The sequence below is a fragment of the Crassostrea angulata genome, chromosome 1 (assembly GCF_025612915.1).
Source record: "Crassostrea angulata isolate pt1a10 chromosome 1, ASM2561291v2, whole genome shotgun sequence".
Lineage (NCBI taxonomy): Eukaryota > Metazoa > Mollusca > Bivalvia > Ostreida > Ostreidae > Magallana > Magallana angulata.
The window spans coordinates 8,480,683-8,500,686 of NC_069111.1; the positions used below are offsets into that span (position 1 = coordinate 8,480,683).

General features: G+C 32.6%; 1 long non-coding RNA gene across 1 annotated transcript; it reads right to left on the reverse strand.

The window, feature by feature from the left end:
* Nucleotides 1–131: 131 nt before the first annotated feature.
* On the reverse strand, nucleotides 132–11,763 carry LOC128155915 (uncharacterized). Its single transcript, XR_008239661.1, has 4 exons — nucleotides 11,441–11,763; nucleotides 6,623–6,739; nucleotides 3,655–3,737; nucleotides 132–213 (listed from the first exon to the last, which is right to left on the reverse strand). It is a non-coding gene; the product is annotated as an uncharacterized LOC128155915 (long non-coding RNA).
* Between the last annotated feature and the right edge of the window lie 8,241 nt (nucleotides 11,764–20,004).

Sequence of the window (20,004 nt, forward strand, 5' to 3'; positions counted from 1 at the left end):
ACAGACAAACTGACACACAAGGAAATAGTATTCCTCTTCTCCTTCGGAGCGGGGGTATAAACATTCTAATGAAATTAATGCATGTATAGAAAAGAGTAATTCCATAGAGTTACATGTATAAACAAATAAAACCGTGTGTCAAAATTTTATTATTATATCCTAGCATATACATGTATTTAAGTTATTCTGCAACTGCAGCGCTGGGATCAGTATCTGCAAAAGAGTACATTAATGAATCATGGCATTTCAATAAATAACAAGATTTCACAATTGAGACAGAGGGATTCATGGACTTCCTAACAATATATTCAGTTTATCCCCCCTTCTATGGTGGAATATTTTCTTAGATTAAAAACATTTTCACTATACATGTATGACCATATTGGGCCCGCCCAGACAAAGGGCCGGAACCTATGACCCAATTTTGTTCATTCCCACTTCAGAAATAATGCAAAATTAAAGAAAATTTTCCGTACAATTACATACATTTTTACTATATACCCTATTGGTCCCGCTTTAGGGTCTTAACACTGACCTGACAAAGGAGTCATGCATGTCACAATTGAGGTGAGAGCTTCTAACAATTTAGATTCCTTTTAACCTAATGATGCTTCAAACCAAAAATAGTATGATTTTTAAAAAAAGGAGTTAAACATTTTATATAGGTCATCTGTGTAACTTAGGTGTATTAAAAATCTGAATTTAGTAAGACTAATATAAGGTATTGTTTCATTTCAATCTTCAATAGAATGTGTTTCGAAACCTTCAACGTATTGAACGTGCCCATTGTGTACCCAACAAAATATAATCATGATATAAAGGCCGTTAAGAAATTTTGATACGTGATTTATCTTAGCCTATTTTTATTAATAAACAACTCGTATGCATTTTTAATAGCCAGAGAGATCACCCTTGCTTTTAAGTACAATTTCAATTTTCTTTGAAATTGAATGATTTAAGGAATAAAATGATTCTGAGGTATCTTTCTTCATACTGATTGACGAGTACCTTGTAATTGGATGTCGGACGCGGAGCGTATTTGTCTCACTGTCCAGAATACTGCAGATATTTTATTTACATCAGTCTATGTCACCACAGGGGACAAACAGCTGATTTGTTGAGAGAAAATTATATATGGTCGAGGGTCCGAATTTTGACGGTGTTCATCTTTTGTTTACCTCTCGTACGCTCTCGAGAGAATACGCACTCTATTCTACGGAGACTGGAGATTCATTGATGAAAGTCACATGATCTTGTTAGGATAAATTTAAGGACAAAACAAACTAATTTTACTTTTTTGTGTCCAGTTTTATAAAATAAAGGTGAATGGTGAAGATAGAAAAAAAGCAGCTTAAATGCGTTTCTCTATTGTTACAGGCAAATCCTATGAAACATTCCTCAAAGTATAGACTGTATTCACCAACAGCAGTAACAAATGCTTATCTGTCAATTAAAAATGACCATAAATCAGTTATAAGAGTAGCCAGGCAGTTTAATGTTCCAATCACTACCCTCAGAGATCGAATACTAGGGAATGTAGATCCTGAATCTGTTAAAAGTGGCAGAAACCCGTCTTTTAGTACCCTAGAGCAGTCTCACATTGTTGACCATTTAAAGATTATGGCAAACTATGGCTACGGTTATGCACGCCAGTAGGTTGTTGATATTGCAACAGATTATGCTGTTCAACTTGGTATTAGGGACAGGCAGCATCCATTTACTCTCAAATGGTTCCGTGGTTTTGTAAGCAGATGACCAGAGATTAGGATATTAAAGCCTAGAAGTCTTGAAATTTCTAGGGCTTAATGTGCATCCACTTATGTAGTTGACAAATATTTTCAAGAATTGGAGCAAGTAATTAAAGATCATGGTTTTGATAAAGAACCTCATTTGATATATAACGTTGATGAAAAGGGATTTCCTAAAAACCATTCTGCACCTCCAGTGGTGTGTGGTAATCAAATTACCCCACAGGCAGTAACAGCTGGGAAAGCTTGTACAACAGCTTTGATTGGATGTTATCTGCCACAGGAACAGCAATACCTCCTTTTCTCATTTTTGCAGGCAAGAGAATTATGACTGATTTGATGGATGGGGCTACACCAGGTGCTGTTGGCAGAGTCTCTGATGCAGGGTGGTCCAATTCAGAACTGTTCCGCGAATATCTCGAGGAACATTTCCTGAGGTATGTTACAATGAAAGCAGACCGAAAGGTTCTCCTTTTATTGGACGGAGACAAGTCCCACACATCTGTGGGGCTTGTACAATGGGAAAAGGAGAGAAACATTATCTTGTTTATTCTTCCTGCCCATACCAGTCACATTCTGCAACCCCTTGATGTTGGCTGCTGTGAACCTATGCAAAGAATGTTTAATGCTGAGTGTCACAAATTTACTCAAATCGCAATGTGTTGTAACCAGGGATAATGTTTGTCAACTTGTCTGCAAGGTGTACAGTAAGGCTATGACTGCAGACAACTTGATATCGTCATTTAGGAAAACCGGTATCTATTCATTTGATAGAAATGCCATACCGGCAGCACGCCTCATACCTGCTGAGGTATTCAACACTGAAGAAGACAAGATCAATACTGAAGAAGATAAGAATTATGGTGAAACAAAAGATGGTCTACCAGCACACAGTCAGGTTAAAAGACCACACAAGGAAAAAGCCAGTGATTGTGAGTCTAGAATGTTTTTTTAATTTGAAAGAAAAAACATTCAAGGATGTTAAGAGAGAGAGAGCACTTTGCTGAAAAAGAATAGAAACACAATGAGTAAAATTACCTCAGACCATTGTATTACAAGCAGTGCTGTTCTTGAACAGATGATCAAACATGCTGGCAATCAGAAGAGAAAATATCCAGAAGCTAATCATGATAAACCATCAGGTTCGGGCTACAAGAAAATGAAGAGTCAAAAAGTACTAACAAAACTGTAGATGAAGAAGCAATGGACAGTTCAGATGAAGAGGTTGGAGTTAATGAGAAAGATTTATGTTGTGTGTGTGTACGGAGTTTACTCCAAAAGAGATAAAAAAATTGTGATGTGGTTATTTTTGCCGAATGGGCCCAATGCGACGGTATGAGGAATGGGATGACATGCAAGCATTGGACTCACCTCAAGTACTGCTGCAGTACACGTGTAGTGCGCTTGCATGGTAAGTTCTTCTGCCCTCATTGCATTGAGGAGTAAACCCCCCCCCCCAAAACTGAAGTTACCACAAACTGTATTATTGATGAAAAAATTCCTGACTTTATCTACAGTTACACAAAAAATTTGATTTGTTTGGCCTATCTATAACCTTTGTATTATGAGCAATGACGCAAGCGTCGAATTTAGGACCTGGTAATGCTTGCGCCTGTTGAATGTTGTCGATGATTTTAAACTTTGTAAATAATAATAATGAAATGGATAAAGGTAAAATAACTTATGTAAACAAGTAAACTATATACAATAATCAAGATATACTTTTAAATTTTAAACTTGTTGCTCATATAATTTGTAAAGTAACCTTGACTGCTTAGACCGTCGAAATATGGGCACACAAGGATACTATTACCAGTGTAAAAAGGAAGCAGATTGCTTTAATCAGTTTATTTTATTTTGTTGGTATTTACAAACGAGGAAAACTTTCTTAGATAAACAGTCATACCCTTCTACTGTTCATTCGGATCCAACAGCGTAGCAGTGTTTAGGTGAAGATTAGGTTGTGTATTTAATCTCTTTTTCCTACCACTGTAGTAAAGAAATGAACAAATGTGATTACAATATGTTCCTGTCAAAAGAAATTATAATTGAAGAATTTCTACAAAATTCATACCTTCATACGTAATATTTCATTTTGTTATATTGAGTAGTATATTCTCACTAAATAACTCTTTATAGACGATTACTCAATAATTGTAATATTTGCTCGTCCGAAAAATATTGACCGGTCAATATTTTTTTTTAAAAATTGACCGGCTAGGAATAATATCTAGAGAATATTCCCTATATTTCAATAAATCGCTTCTGATTTGTTGATTCGTAAACGATGACGTAAATATTATCAAAACCGATTTGGTTGGACTTTTCCTATAACGTCACGATCATTTCTGTCAGCTACGTCATGCATAAATTATACACGCCGCCGTTGTGAAAACTATATGATTGGTTTACTCCTATTTTTAGGCGGAGTTATACGCTTATGCAATGCCAGAGCTGAAGGATTTCTCAGAACAGTTTATTCCCCCTAATATTATTCATTCAAAATCGACTATCCCCTATGTTTAAATTCTGTGCAAAACTATCTCTCTCTCTCTCTCTCTCTCTCTCTCTCTGTAAACGGGCGTTAAATCATAGCCTAAAGCTACGGTCCAGAGTACGGCGTTATTAAAATATAATATTTAAAAGTTGCATGTGCTAAGCGTTCATTTCATGTAAATACCGTAAATGTGTAATGCACATGTATTACCTAGACTACTAACTTGCCAGTCAAAGTGATAGGTATGAATTCCTCGATTTCTACACCTTTCGATCGGCAATCGACAGTCAATAAGATTGAACGATGGTGTGAAAGAACGAGACGGAAGTGGAGAGTGCAAGGGGGTTTGTACATGTGCGTCTTCATTAGGCAAGTGTCCGATTCGTTTCTCTTCTGTTGCCCTATCACTTTCGGTGTAAATATATATACTAAAATATCCCCAAACAATTTACTGCAGATTTCTTTATTTTACCTGTCTCTGAACCCCCGATCACCAGCTCCATACATGAACACTGGTTTGTTTACATACATAAAAAATACAGTTCTTGATCCGCTTTCCGAGCACGGTTAAAGGTTGTTTAATAGGAGAAAGTTTGGGGCAAGTAAAAAACAATTATTAACAGTAGTAAACTAAACGAAGAATTATTTAAATGGATTATATGCACAAAATGTGGTATGGTGTGATGTAAATATTTTTCAAAAATAGTGTTATTTTTATACGCGGCAAATTGCCGTAAATTTTTTTTGTACATGTAAGTATTGTATGCACTGTAGCTTTGTATTTTCTAACCCAAAATTTATACACAGAGCTACAGCTATATATGTTATGTACCGTATGTATTGTTTTATCACAAGTGTACACTTTCGAAAAATAGCCCAATTTCGACAGTCACGAGTACCCATGTGAATTTTTCATTCTCTGATATGTTGTTGTTCTGTCCGTGCATAATTTAGTCTTAGTTAACCAGCAGCCAATCAGCGGTAAGCTGAATCCACCAATAAAAAAATTGTGGTTAAGGTGCAGGTATTGTTTATGTATGACGTAGCTGAAAGAGTTGAACGCGACGCGATCGGAAAAGTCCAACCAAATCGGTTTTAGTAATAACTCTTCGCGACTCTAAAACAATGTGACGTCATAATATTATTGACAGTCAAGGCAAGTAAACAACAAACGCGCAATGCGACGGTTTGCTATCATAACGGATATGAGGATTTGCGAATTACTGTGAAGTAAAATCAGGTAGAACATTTGTATGTTAATTCTAACAGGCGGCGGAATATCACCAGTGAACGTTTGATGCGGAGGACATTTAGGAAATAAACTTTGCACAAAGTTGAATTCGTGAATTGTTTGTTGAGCTGAGAAAATTACGGCGATCTGTTTTCAATTACTTTCTCAAATATTTTTTTTTGTTTCTTCATATAACAAAACAAATGTTGACTGTGTTTTCGGGCAACATTGATTATATTAGCCCCCTTGGGACGAAAATATTGCCCTCGGCTTTGCGTCGGGCAATATTTCGTCCCTCGGGGGCTAATATAATCAATGTTGCCCTCAACCCCAGTCAATATTTGTATATAATTAATATAATGTTATGCTCTTTGGAATTACAACAAGTATCCTTTTTAAGTAATGATCGGCATGTAAAATAATAAGTTATGTTAATGTAATGAGAAAGTATTACGGTATATCAAATAAAAAAGATAAATAGGATTTATCGCACCGTTTTCTTGAAATCCGAAATAGCAAGGCATGAATAAACCTTACTCGTAGAAGGAGAACTGTACTTCTGATAATTATTTTTAATAGTTTGTCAAAAAAAAGTGACTTGGACCAATAAATATGTAATTGTAGATATATTTTAGTCTCAAAGCAAACGAATTAGAATAATGATTTTAGTATTCTACAGGTAATATAAGATTTATTTTTAATATAAAGCTATCATTGCATAGTACATGTAAATAAAGAAGTGCAAGGCGCAATGCGTGCGCGAATAATATAATTTGCCGGATGCCTCATATGGACTTAACTGTGATCGGCCAAATGTATTTAAATAGGAGCTTGTTACATAAACATTGTGATCAGGTTACCCTGTTTTATTACGATTGAAATGATCATAAACTCAAATAGATAAAAAAAACAATTATAGATGTGTGACATTTAAAAGTATATTAGTACTATGACCATCATAAAAATGAAACTAGTGTTGTTATAAAATATGTCCGAAGTTTTTCATGACTGGATAGCCGAGTTTTAAAGTAAAACAATGCTAAACAGATACAAATAACATTGCTTTAAATCAGTTAAAATATAAAGCAAGTTCTCTGACTGTAAATAGGTAATAAAATCAGTTTCGTTCGGCAGCGACTCTCTTACTTGGCTTCCAAGTCGATTAAACCACACGCTGGGTCGTGCAGACAGTCTGGGTCTGGATTCATTGCCATGCGGATGAAATATTCCATCGATTTCACATCAGCATTACGACGGTGTACCCTAGACCAAAGTAAAGCGCAATTTATTTGATAATGAATATTTGTCTTTTTTGTACGAATTCAGTTACATTTACATGTACGTACAACCCTTTAAAAAAAAATTCAATGTATGACGACCACATCTTGTACCGAAAAAAAACCCCGTCCAGTACTCCTAATCACGATATTATTTGAGGTTTTATCAATCTGAACTAATGCTTGCAACTTGAACTTTACATTTAAGTCAAATGGGCAACGCATGTGTAATGAAGATGTTGTAAAAAGTAACCTAAAATTCATACAAATTAAATATCTCGATAAGTGTATGCGTAAGCTTCCAATTAATCAAAATATGAAATAAAATAAATTCTTTGCGCAGAAACCAGTATATCAACATGTTGTTTTCTTCTTTAATCAAGGAAAGCTAACTAAAAAATGCATACCCTTTCTTTTAATCCAAATATAAAACAAAACAATTATTTGCGCAGATATCGGTATATTAACATGTTGTTTTCTTCTTTAATCAACGAAAACTAAAATATATGCATACGCTTTCTTTAATCAAAATCTGAAATAAAATAAATTCTTTGCGCAGATACCAGTATATTAATATATTGTTTTCTTCTTTAAATCAAGGAAAGATAACTAAGAGAGCTTTAGGTGCAAAATAACTGGCCTCTTATATGTTGCAGTCATATGACTTCGGTTAATTCCACTTTCATTGTTTTCTAGCAACGTTCGGATATGAACTTGATTGGGAACGTAATCAATGTTAAATAAATGTGACGTTTGACTGGCAAATTAAAAAAAATTAATACATGTTGTTTATTTACTTTAAGAAGTATTTTATTCAAGTATATAGTCTAAGATACATTGAAATGGATTGAACAGCAGGCATAATGCCTAGTTATGTTCTCTCCTGTAGTCAAGGTATAATATGAGTAATTATATAATTTTATATAAGATATATATACATATACATGTATATTGCAAATGAATTTTGTATAATAGATTGCTATTATAAATAGCATTGGAAGGAGGTACAGTGCAAACAATTAAACAAAACAAATAGCTTATGATAGGAAAATGAAAATAAAAAAAGAAGAAAAATATTGGTTAATTGCTAAGCTTGAAAATAAAAAAAAGTATATGTAGTGTAGAGAAAAAATGAGAAAGAAAAGAAAAAACATGTAATAAAAACAAATCAAAAACTGATAACAGAGTAGAAAAAACATTCACAAACAATACTAGATAAGTATTCAGGCGTATAATTGTTTAATATCTTTTATAAATAACTTGTTTAGATTTTCTTTTTAATTATTTACACTTTATACTTTAGTAAATCAGACAGTTAACTGATGTATTAACAAGATACTAAAAAATCATTTCTGTTGTTGATATTTTAAAAAACAAAATGGTTTTTTTTTTTTTTAGATTTTTTTAAAAATAAAAATGATTTTCTCCGCTTTTAATGCAAACTGTCTTATTATTTCTGCAATTTATATTTGCATTCCAAAATGCCAAATGCCAAATTTTGTTGAAATTAGCCAAGCAGTTTAAGAGAAAAAGTTCAAAAATAAAAAGTTTACGGACGGACGGACAGACAGACAGACGACGGACAAAATGTGATCAGAAAAGCCCATTGAGCTTTTAGCTCAGGTGAGCTTAAAATATTGAAGAATGTCCATAGGAATATCTTTGACCTTTATTTATATTAATAACGAATGTCAATGCCTTAAAGGGGCATGGTCACGATTTCGGTTAAGTTCTCTTTTTCTACCTTTATTATTTACAATGCTTAAGGAATGCATTTCTAATAATCAAATGAAATTCTAGAGTCAGCTGTAGAGTTACTTTGTCGTGTAAACAAGGTTCTTGTCCTGTTTTTGTTTACATTTGTTCAATATACCATGCAGTAAAAATCTTTTTTCAAGCTGAATTGACTATTTTTTTTATTTTAAGCATAAATGAACAGTTTCTAACATTAAATACATTCATTTTAAGTCTAAAACTGGAATTTTGACTTCAATATTAAATATGTAAACGAAAGCTTTGTATACATAGCAAAGAATTGTAAGCTATGTAACTCGCTTATAACTCAATGAATGACAATCAAACTTTGGTTGTCTTTTAAAAATTGCCTTGTTAATGCATTTTAAACATTTAGATTGAAAGAAAATTGATCAAAATCGTGCGTGACCATGTCCCTTTAATACAATCATACCCTCGACATCGTCGATCTTAAAACGGGGGCGAAATGACGTGGTACATTTTCCGTTTTACAGTATGTATAGTTTATTTTATGAAGCAATTTTTATATAATTTTTCTCGTTGAAATATGGCTAAATTGACAGAAAAACTATCGAAAAAACTATTATAGTCTGTTCAAAGATATTTATGTAATACATTTGGGCGATTTTTAAAGGTCATGATTAACGATATCCTGACCATATTGAGTTTTATACGGGAATTAGTTCCTAAGTGTCTCTTTGATAGGACTAACATTGTTTTTTGAGTTTTTTAAAAAATATTTTATGCAATATATCAGCGCCACAGTCGATCAAATGTACCCAAATGGGAAAAAGGAACATCGAACTACGCGGCTTACCTACCTTATGACATCAGTAAGACCAAATCGCCGTATAAAGCTCTGTAGTTGATACAAATATCCATGTCATTTTCAAGTAGATAAAAGAAATAATATTACTTTTTTATATAAAAACTTAAATAATTAAGCAATAATTAACAAAGGCAGTATATTTTCTCTCATTAAATTTAATCGTATGCATTAATATTTTTTTTCATTTGACGCATGTACATATTCAGTTTATAATAGAGACTCGAGAATGAGTGATTTTCGTCATAGATCTACATGCAAATATATGCATGTATATATTTTTAATAAAATTGTCAAATTCAAAGATCTAGATATCCGATCGTTTTTCCCATTTGCATGTTCATGCAATTCATTATGATTTTTTAAAATCTAAACCCGCATATACAGGTATATGTAGGCAACATATTCATGCGGCCTCATTCGCTTCACTGTTAATTTTTTTTGCTTAGCTTTCAAATTGACGGCGTTTTACTCGAAGGCACCTTCTATCTCTTTCTTCCGCAACTTTTTCTTTCGTTCTTTTGTTTTTATGAATGCTTGTTTTTGATAAGATTTGTTGATTAATTATCTATACTCTCCTTCACATATTTTTTTCATCAAGCAACATATTTATTTTGCCGGTACATTTATAAATCCTTATGCCATATTTCCGCAATCTAATTTTTTAAAACGTTAAAACACGTGCACACAAAGTATTTCCTAAAGGTATTGCTAAATACCCATAAGTCTGAAATTTGTAGGCCAGATTTATAAGAAATTATCAATAGATCTTTTTCTCAAATTAAATATTATCGTGGCATTTTATAACCGCTTTTAAATAAAAACTATATGCATAATACAATACCTCAAACATTTTTATTGGGCTGCCTTTTACTTTTTATGCGACAAAATAAATTCAATGAATTAAAATGTTTTAATTCTTTTTAAATGTATCTAAATCATTATATGTATCGAGAATGTCTCTGTTTTAAAATTTTATGTTACTTTATGAGTGGTGGAGCATTTTCTTTTTAATGTTAGATTTTCACTGCACAATGGGATATTCATCATAATATTACTCTGGTGAAAGGCTGATAGATTTATCCATTAAAGACCAATTAAAACTAAGTCATCTGTACTACAAAATTAGATGGATCTCATCTGAAAAAAAGGCAAGTTCATATATGCAAACATAGCTAAAATTAAATCGATAAACTACTGTAAAATTACCCTAGTTCTAATGCATTGTCTACATGGGTGGGTCTGTGTGACGTCATAAATCCACAAAATTAACAGCGATAAGCAGGGAACAATTTTTTGGAAGCTTTTAAACAATGATAAGCTCGTAAGTATTTAAACTACAAATGATGTGGGCTTCTGGAGTCAAATCTTTTTATTGAAACTTTTGCCGAGTGTATACACACATGTGAAGATTTATCCTATTGTGGAATGTTAAAGGAGTATCACCATGCAAATAAAACTATATGTTTGTTACATAAACCCTTTAGTTGATATTCAATCAATAAGGCAGACAATCAGTTTTAATCAAATGCTTATTCGCTTCTTAAATTTGATTTAAAGATTGTTTTTTTTTTACTGTGAAGGAACAAATAACAATTTCCTTAATTTTGAATCGGCCTTCTGTTATTTTTTATTATTTAATACTTGTGTGGATTAACTTTACTCATTTTGGATTATATATATATATGAGATTGTATACACAAAATGATAAAGTATGGAAAGTTGTCCATGTTTTCGTTATGAACAATTTGTGACATTTTCTGTAGTATCCGTCTATCGGTTAAAACTAGTAAATAATGTTTAAATTTATAGTAGAGAGTAGTATGAAATGTTTACAATCAACAATTCCAAAATGTTTGGTGTTGGAAGTAAAGAGGCCAAGAAATTTTGCAAAATACTTTTCAAGTACTATTTACATATTTAAGTTATAAAAAAAATTACTGTGATCAAAAATATTAATATTGGATCTATAAGATGAATCATATTCATGTATATTGCAAAACAAGTTTTTAACAATGCACTCAGAAGAAAATCAATGTTTTCAATTAAAAAATTTGAAAATATTTCAAATATTGACATTAAGATGATGAAATAATCGTTACTTACCCATGCTTATCCATGTACTTCCCATAAGTAATGCCATTTAACATGCCACCCAAGACTGACGCTATGAGAACCGTGTTCAAGCAATGCATTTTAGCGATTGATAGTGTTATAGCTACAGCGTTGAATAACAACAGATATATTATGCTATATGATGCAGTCAGCAAAGGATTATCCAACGTGTAATTGTAGAACCCTGTATATATACAACGAAATAAAAAAAAATGAGGGCCATTGTTTAAAAACTTCCATCTGCCATCATCCGGCCAACGTCACTTATTTGAAAACACACTTAATGAACACTGTTCTCTAATCTCCAATGCATGAAAAAAATCTCAACATTATCAAATTTAATACCCGCATGACATTGTCATTCAATTATCATCCGTGGTCTATTTTAGAAATGGCTCGAATAGATAAGAGCCGTCGCGTCATGGTAAATTAGTACAAGAGGATCAGAAGATTTTACTAATACACTGATCACATATGAATTATAATTCCTGATTTTGAAAAGGGCCATGGAGATGTGCTATTTGTTTTTTTGGGTACAGAAGTTTTTATTAAAGTAACCTCTGAATGTGTACAAGTTAAGGAGGAATTTTTTTATGCCTTACATGTGAAAAAACACACAAAGTTGTTGGTGTAATTTCAATTCCAAAGCCCTCGGTGACAGGATACCTGTTTAAAAATATCAGATATGATTCGACAACGAGTGAATCTTATCGATGTCAAGTTCTGCTAACCCAATAATGAGTAAGCAAAAATCAGTTCTAGTCTGATAAGAATAAAAAAGATTCCCTTCTGATCTAATGAATCATTCGATTTATCTGGATTATCTTTATTTTTAAGTCAGTCAAATATTTCTTCCAATGTTTTCAGTCCATCATAACATACATTGAACGATGGGAAAGCATCAAATACATCCAAATTTACTAAAATGAACATCATCAATTTACTCTAATGCTTGATATACTGCCAGGGGAGCAAATTAATCCAACACATAGGTAAAAACGTTTAAAATAAAAACAGTCCAAATATTATAACAATTTAATGTTCCTAAAACACTTAAAAAATTGCGATTATGGAGGCCAAATTTGACTCATATCATAAATAGTTTTTGCCATTTAAATTTTTTTAAAAACCGTTGCATTTATTTTCAAAACGAAATTCATGTGCTGTCTCCTGAACAAATACAATAGGACATTACTTTCTTGCACTACAATGAATAATGTTATAGGTTTTTTTATCTACACAAATACTCCATTCTAGCGTTCCCCCAAAACTTTTAATATAAGCATTGACTCCCTTCACCTTTAGAAAATCCAAAGCCTATTTGATTGACTGTAAAATTAAATTGTAACTAACATTTTTGCTTGTAAAATATCTGACTTAAGTAAAAATGGGATAGGGTGTTAGGGTAACAGTAACCCTCCCGAATAAAAAATCCTGTGGACCTTATGCATTTGGTTTACCTTGAATATCATAGACACACTTTATGTATACATAGCATTATCATCAAAATCGTTGCAGATTCTTGCACATATCATTTATAAATACTAAAGGTTTAGTTTATGAGTATACATGTAACACACGTGATATTTTGTAGTTAGGGTGTGTGTAATGTCACTTCCATCCAAATACCTTCCTGTATATACTGTGGAATCATTAATATTCGTGGGGGCCAGTTTTCGTGGATTGCTTAAATTTTACAACTTCATGGGGACGTAATTTCGTGTATTATTTTATACCCACAAAAGAATTACGACTTTAAAACACTAATTTATTAATTCGTGGATGAGAGGTACCCTCGAATTCCACGAAAATTGAGTTATTACGAAATCTAATGATTACACAGGAACCAGATTTTATTTAATACATATATTTCTTATTCTTACTTACGTAAAAGTGTCGTAAGAAAGGAAGTTTATTGTCTCAATAAAGGTGATAAATAATCTATATGTAAGGCTGTGACAGACCCATTAGGTTTTCGCTAAAGTGTTGATTCTTATACAACAAATGTTCGTATCGCTGGATGTGCTCAGACAGAGAGAGACAACATGAGGCATTTTATAGATTTAAAAAAAATTATACTGCAAAAATGATCATAATGAGAATATCAACAATGAGGACAAAATATGTTGAATAAATATGAATATGAAATAAAATCCTATAAAATATGAAAAATGAAATTAATTAATGCTCTAAAATATGAATATTTCATTGATAAACACACAAATTGAAAAATGTAATATTTAGAAAATAGGACGTAACTTCTAGCCGGTTTTTCTTACGTTTTCGTTAAAATTATAGATTAACTTTCAAAACTAAACTTTTGAGGAAAAACATTCCGAACGAGTCAATGACTGACTTAATAAATTATAATGTAACAGCGAAGGCTACATAAAGTAACTTATGTGATGCATCAGTACCTGAATAGAGTGCTCTTATAGACAACTCAACAAGATATGGTCCTTTTGTACTTTAATTAACACAACCAGTTTTCCTCCACTCTTTCTTCCTTAGAAAACAAATGTGTAAACATTATGCACCATAGATAATTATCAAAGAAAACTAGAAAACAAAAACAAAAAAAAACAAACAAAAAAACGAAATATCCTACAAAAACAGATCAAAGACATAAAAGGTCATTTACATATTAAAGGCATACACAAATATTGTATTGAATTAATATCGTCAATCACTTGGGTATTATTTACAACAAAACGAGTGATTATCATCATCATCATCATCATAATAAACTTGCATGGGCATATAAATAACATTATCAACCAAGTATATGTCATTACACACACCAAAGTCTCACTAACTTAATACAGCAAACTTGAAATATAACGATCAGCAATATAACAAATGTAAGGCTATAACGAATTATTATTCATGTACCGGCAAAGTTTTCACAAAAACCTATAAAAAATGTAGTATACAACGAATACGGTTACATGTATAACACACTTACGGCTATAACGAAGACATTTTCTGTCTCCGCTGCATAATTTTAACGTACTTAATCATTTGTATAACGAATATTTTCCATTACAAATGTCCTTGAAAATACATGGAACTTTAAGATGAATGCAAAAAAACTCAAATTCATATATTACACAGTTTTGACATATTTTGTAAACGACTTTATTATTGATTTTTTTAACATCGATAGTATTGTCAGCTAATTATTTTATAACCAATTCGCTATAAACAAACAACGAATTACGACTACATCGATATTTTCTATGATCCGCTGAAATTCGCTATAAACGAGTTTTTCTGTAATGTTAATATGTTATTCATTGGCTAAAGAGGTGTGACTTTTGACCAATGGTGATTTGTTATGTATGTTACTGTTGTTTTTTGTTGGTTTCAATAAAATAATATGTTTTTTTTCTAGTTATTGATACCTGGATTTAAATTTTTGGATAAAATAGAAGTGTCTGGAAAGATTTCAGAGCATCACATGGATAGATAAAGTCTTTATTTATGACTGCTATGACGGTGAATTCAATTTTCGTAGGGTGCTGCCTTTCAAGTGTCGCCTTACGTTTGGCTTAAATCACAATTATTACAATTTGAACTATGTACAGCTTTTTAAGAGAAACGAAGCGCATTGATGAAAACGTTTTCCGATCAACCTTTCTTTGATACGTCGATCAATAAAAAGATTATTATTTTCATTAAATTTCTTATCATTTCATAAAACATTTTCAAATCATAAAATGTTAAGTGTCATTGGTCAAATATGTAAATAATGTAAATAAAGCGGCGCGTATGAATACAAAACAACAACAATATTCAAAATGAATGCGCCTTCAGCTGATGCAGAGCTATTGAGCTAAGTTTAAAGGATTAAACACAAATAGTGAGTTAAAATCTGAATCGGCTGAATTGAAAACGAAGGGAAAATACATGCGATAACTTGTGATATTATTCAATGTACAGAAAGATTCATTAAAACTGGTTTTCATGTGAGCTCGCTGGAATATGCAACTGGGCATAACCATGCAAGGAGAGGCGATCGTGGACGAAAATAGTTGATTTGTCGACAAAGCATAGTATGTATAAGCGACTTTTGTAAACGTTGTTGTAACTAGATAGCCAGTGATGTACTGAAATGGTATATCTGCAGCTTGGAATGCGCCGAAGGAGTTGAAGCATTACTCATAGCTTTGCTTTACGATGCTTTTTTTGATGACCGATCTTGCACGTGTGTAAATTTAAAACTCATTGTTACCAAATTTGAACAACAGTGTTACCGTAAAAGTGTATAGGCCTATATGTTCGCTATACTATTCCTGGAAAAGGAACAGCCAACCCCGCTGTAAATGTTGATTGTTCTCAAGCAGACGAAATCGTGAGAAGACGCTTAATTTTCTATTTAGTAGTTATTATTATGTTTAATGATAATACCTTTTATGTGACATGTGTTTTCTTCTTGTTTTATCACAAACGTCATATTTGTTTACATTTATTAAGTCTCCTATTTGGGCATTTGTAGATAATGTAATTAATTGGGGCTATATCTAGGTCAAGATCCTAAATTTAATACTATCTGGGTAGGATGATATTTAAACCAATCAGCGGGACTCCTCTAGATCACGTGATCATTCTTGATTTATTTACTAGAGGAGAACGCCACGCTTTATTTTAAGAAGATAATTTGGGAAAACCCTCCATCCACCCCTTTCTTCCGCCATAAATTATAATTTTCACTTTATTTCTATTTTCATGTATTGGTATACTATGTATCTTGTTATTGTGTGTATCTTGTCATTTTCCACCCTTTTTTGATGTTTGGCATATATCATTGCCTTGATTTTTGATATGTTTTACTATTGGGGGTCAGCATATTACATAATGTACTGCCAAAGACTTTACACAGTAGTCAGTTGTTTTCTAGCCTATGCTGACCCCCTTGATGGTGTATATATGTATTTTTCGTCATTTACTTCAATAAATGACATGTGTTCATTTCTATACCTGTTTTGTTTTCACTATGCTTAACATCAAAAAACTAAGTGCAGTTGTCTTGGCTTAAAAAAACATAGGAACATTAAGTGAATTAAATAATGTGTATTGTTTATATTTGAAGGTTAAACTTCTAATATTTTATATTTATAAAATTGTATTTTGTCTGCTGCCAATTAAAACGGAAATTCCCATTCTAGAAGTGAAGCATTGTCAGTCTTAACTTTGATGGGTCTACCATATAATTAATGGTGAAAATGTATTATGGATTTTAAACTAGCCAATAATTCTCTTTTGGGATAGTACTGCGCTTAATCTGTTATTTCAAAGCGTCAGTATCGAGTATTTATAATCCTTCATTGTTTAAATAGGAGATGATAGAATAACTGTTTAAGGCTCGTTTGAGATTATCAAAAACTTCTTGGCAGTGTTGATATCCCAGCGAAACTCTTGCTTAGATTTTGTGAGTTTATGTAGGGGTTAAGCAATAACAGCAAATGTGTAAATAAATTTGCGATAATAAGAACATAACGCAAGAAAACATTTGCTATTTTTAGTGGAGAATGGGGTTGACCAATTTCGAGCTGATTCAATTTTGGATGGGTCTGTGACAACTCTATTTGCATCAACAATAAGTCCCAGGAATGAAACTTGCTTCTGTAGTAGGCAACACTTTTTGAGGTTATTTTTTATAACTAGTTTTGCCTCTTTTAGTCTATCAAAAACTCGTTTCAAATTGATATTGTGTTGATCAAATGTCTAGGAAGAAATGATTATATCATCTTAATAGACCATCCAAATTTTCCAGGACAAGTGGAAGAGGTCTTTCTCCATAAGCCTCTCGAAAGTAGCGCCTCCATTGCAAAGACCCAAAGGGCATGTTTAAGAATTGCCATTCATCACCACCAGGATTGGAAAACGCTGTTTTGGATTGTTATCTTGGGCCACTTTTTTCAATACAGAATTGGTGTTCTTGGATTTGCTTAAAGAGGCACGGTCACAATTTTGGCCACGGTCACGACTGAATTTTATTTTTGGAATGCATTTCTAATGATCAATCAAAATTTAAGTGTCAGTCGTACAGTTATAAGCGAGAAACATAGCTTACAAGTTTTTGTTATGTAAACAAGGCTCGTGTCATGCTTTTGTTTACATTGGTTTATCATCCAGGTTAAAATTCTTAAAGCTGATTTTTTTCTATCTGCTAATTCATTTTGAACATAAAAACTGTTCCTAGCGTTTGTTACAATCAATTTTGGTCTAAACATAGAGTTTCCCCAACAACATTCATAACATTGCGAGCTCTGTATCTCGCTTATAACTCGACGACCACTGACACTTAAATAACTTAAAATTTGGTTGACTATTATTTTTGACAAAAATTGAGACCATGCCCCTTTAAACAACCTGCAAGACAATTTCTTTCAGATGCAAAAGGATGAGTGTCAAAGGACGGGGTATCTGTGGCTTGATATCGGTTGATGGAGGGACACCCTACGCTGTGGTCGTGGATCAAGTGATATGTTCAATGGCTGTCGATGACCGTTGGTTGATGGTTCATGTATATGGTCCAGCGTCGATCAACCAATAATTTCATCAGTTACGTCTGACGCCATGACGTTGATCAATTTTTAACAAACAACTGCCTCACGTTTATAATCAATACTAAACTAATAATCATTCAATTTATTGCATCGAAACGTTAAACTTCGCTCTATTTAAACTCATTTATAAACAAGATCGCCGCTAAGAGGATCAGCCTATTACAACAAGATGCCCCATTGCTCACCTGAGTAACAAATGCCATAACTGTTATTAAATGAGCATAATTGTATCAAATTCAAAATATCTTGACAAATACGTACAGTATATTTTACACAAACAATTGAAAAATCGGCCGATTTACATTCATATATTACCAAGACCCTTTTGTTTTTTTGCTTTTTTAAAAAGAATTTTCTCTATTCCTTTGTTATGATCAAAGTTCAATCTTAAATTTCCTTTAAGTTTCAGGTTTTTTAGGCTGAATGCGTTTCCAAAAGAGATTAACAGATTTTCCTCTATATCGTCCCATTTCAAAATTTTAATCGCCCATAGTGGCCCCACCATATCCCGGGATCATGATTTGAACAAACTTTAATCTACTCCACCTGAGAGTGCTTTTACACAATTTGAGTTTTTCTGGTCTAATGGTTTTTGAAAAGAAAATATGTAAAGATTTTTTTCTATTTATTCCTATACAAAACTTGATTCCCCACTATGGCTCAGCCTACCCTCGGGGACCATGATTTGAGCAAGCTTCAATCTGCACAACCTTAGGATGCTTCTAAACAAATCTGAACATTTCCTGTAGAATTATATCTGAGAATTGTTTTTAAAAATTTACCCTATTTATTCCTATACAAAACTTGACCATCCCCCCCCCCCATTGTACCCCTACCATACCCAAGGAGACCACAACTTAAATAAATAAAATCTATACTCTTAGATGATGTTTGTTACATGAAAGTGCTTCCACATAAATTTGATTTTTTCCGGCCAATCTAATTAAAATTAGACCTTTCATCTCGCTCTCTGTTATGTATGGTTACCGCTCGTGAAAGGACCACACATGATAAAATAACTATAATTTATTGTAAAAAAAATGTGAGATGAACATTATTGCTTCCTAAACATATAACATAATATCTTTCATTGAAGTGCTATAAAAGAAAGACTTCAGACCCTTTACGGCCCCTAAAAATAAAAAGATAGGTATTTGATATAAAACATATTTTGTTCAACAAGTGTTTAGACATTTTTTTCCGTTTTTGAGCTATTTTGTTAAGACCGTTTTAGGGTGATCCCTTATCTCCTTATTGGGGCCATATGACAAAATTTCGATGGTTGAATATTGACAAGCGCATCATTTATTATTAAATATTGCTTTTCAAAATATTTCTTAGGATAATGCTATGGAAGAAAGACTTAAGAGCCCGTTTGGCCCCTAAATTGAAGGTCCATTCTGTAATAACTCATGCAGGCATGTTGCATAACCGGATAAACTAACTTTATTCAACTTCTTACATAAGAGAGTTCCAACAATGTAACAGATCGTACACAAGATAATTCTGATTATATTACATCCTCCCTTTTATGAAATTCAACACTCTGATTTATATTTAGCTTATAATTGTGTTAATTGGAGATTAGAATGAAATACATAGTTAAGTTAATTGAAATGAGTTGTACAAATAAAATATTATCAGATCCAATGTTCAATATTGTTCTTACTGCAAATTAGGCTGGACAAATTTCAGAATGACTAGAAATACACTGACTAGTGTAACATCAACTTAACGTAATTAACTAACATAACAAATGAGTTTTAACTGACTAGGGATTATTATGCCCTTTCACATAATAGATAATCACACGGAATAGTCGGATAAGTACTTTGGCTTTGTGACGGCTCGTCCGGAACGTGTACATCTTCGCTGTGTATCTTGTGCTTGTCCTGGCTCGGACTTCTGCTCAACCTTTGGCTTCTCCTCTGGTAATGCTGGTTTAGGCTTTGCTGGTGGTAAATGGTTTGCCGATGGATTTCT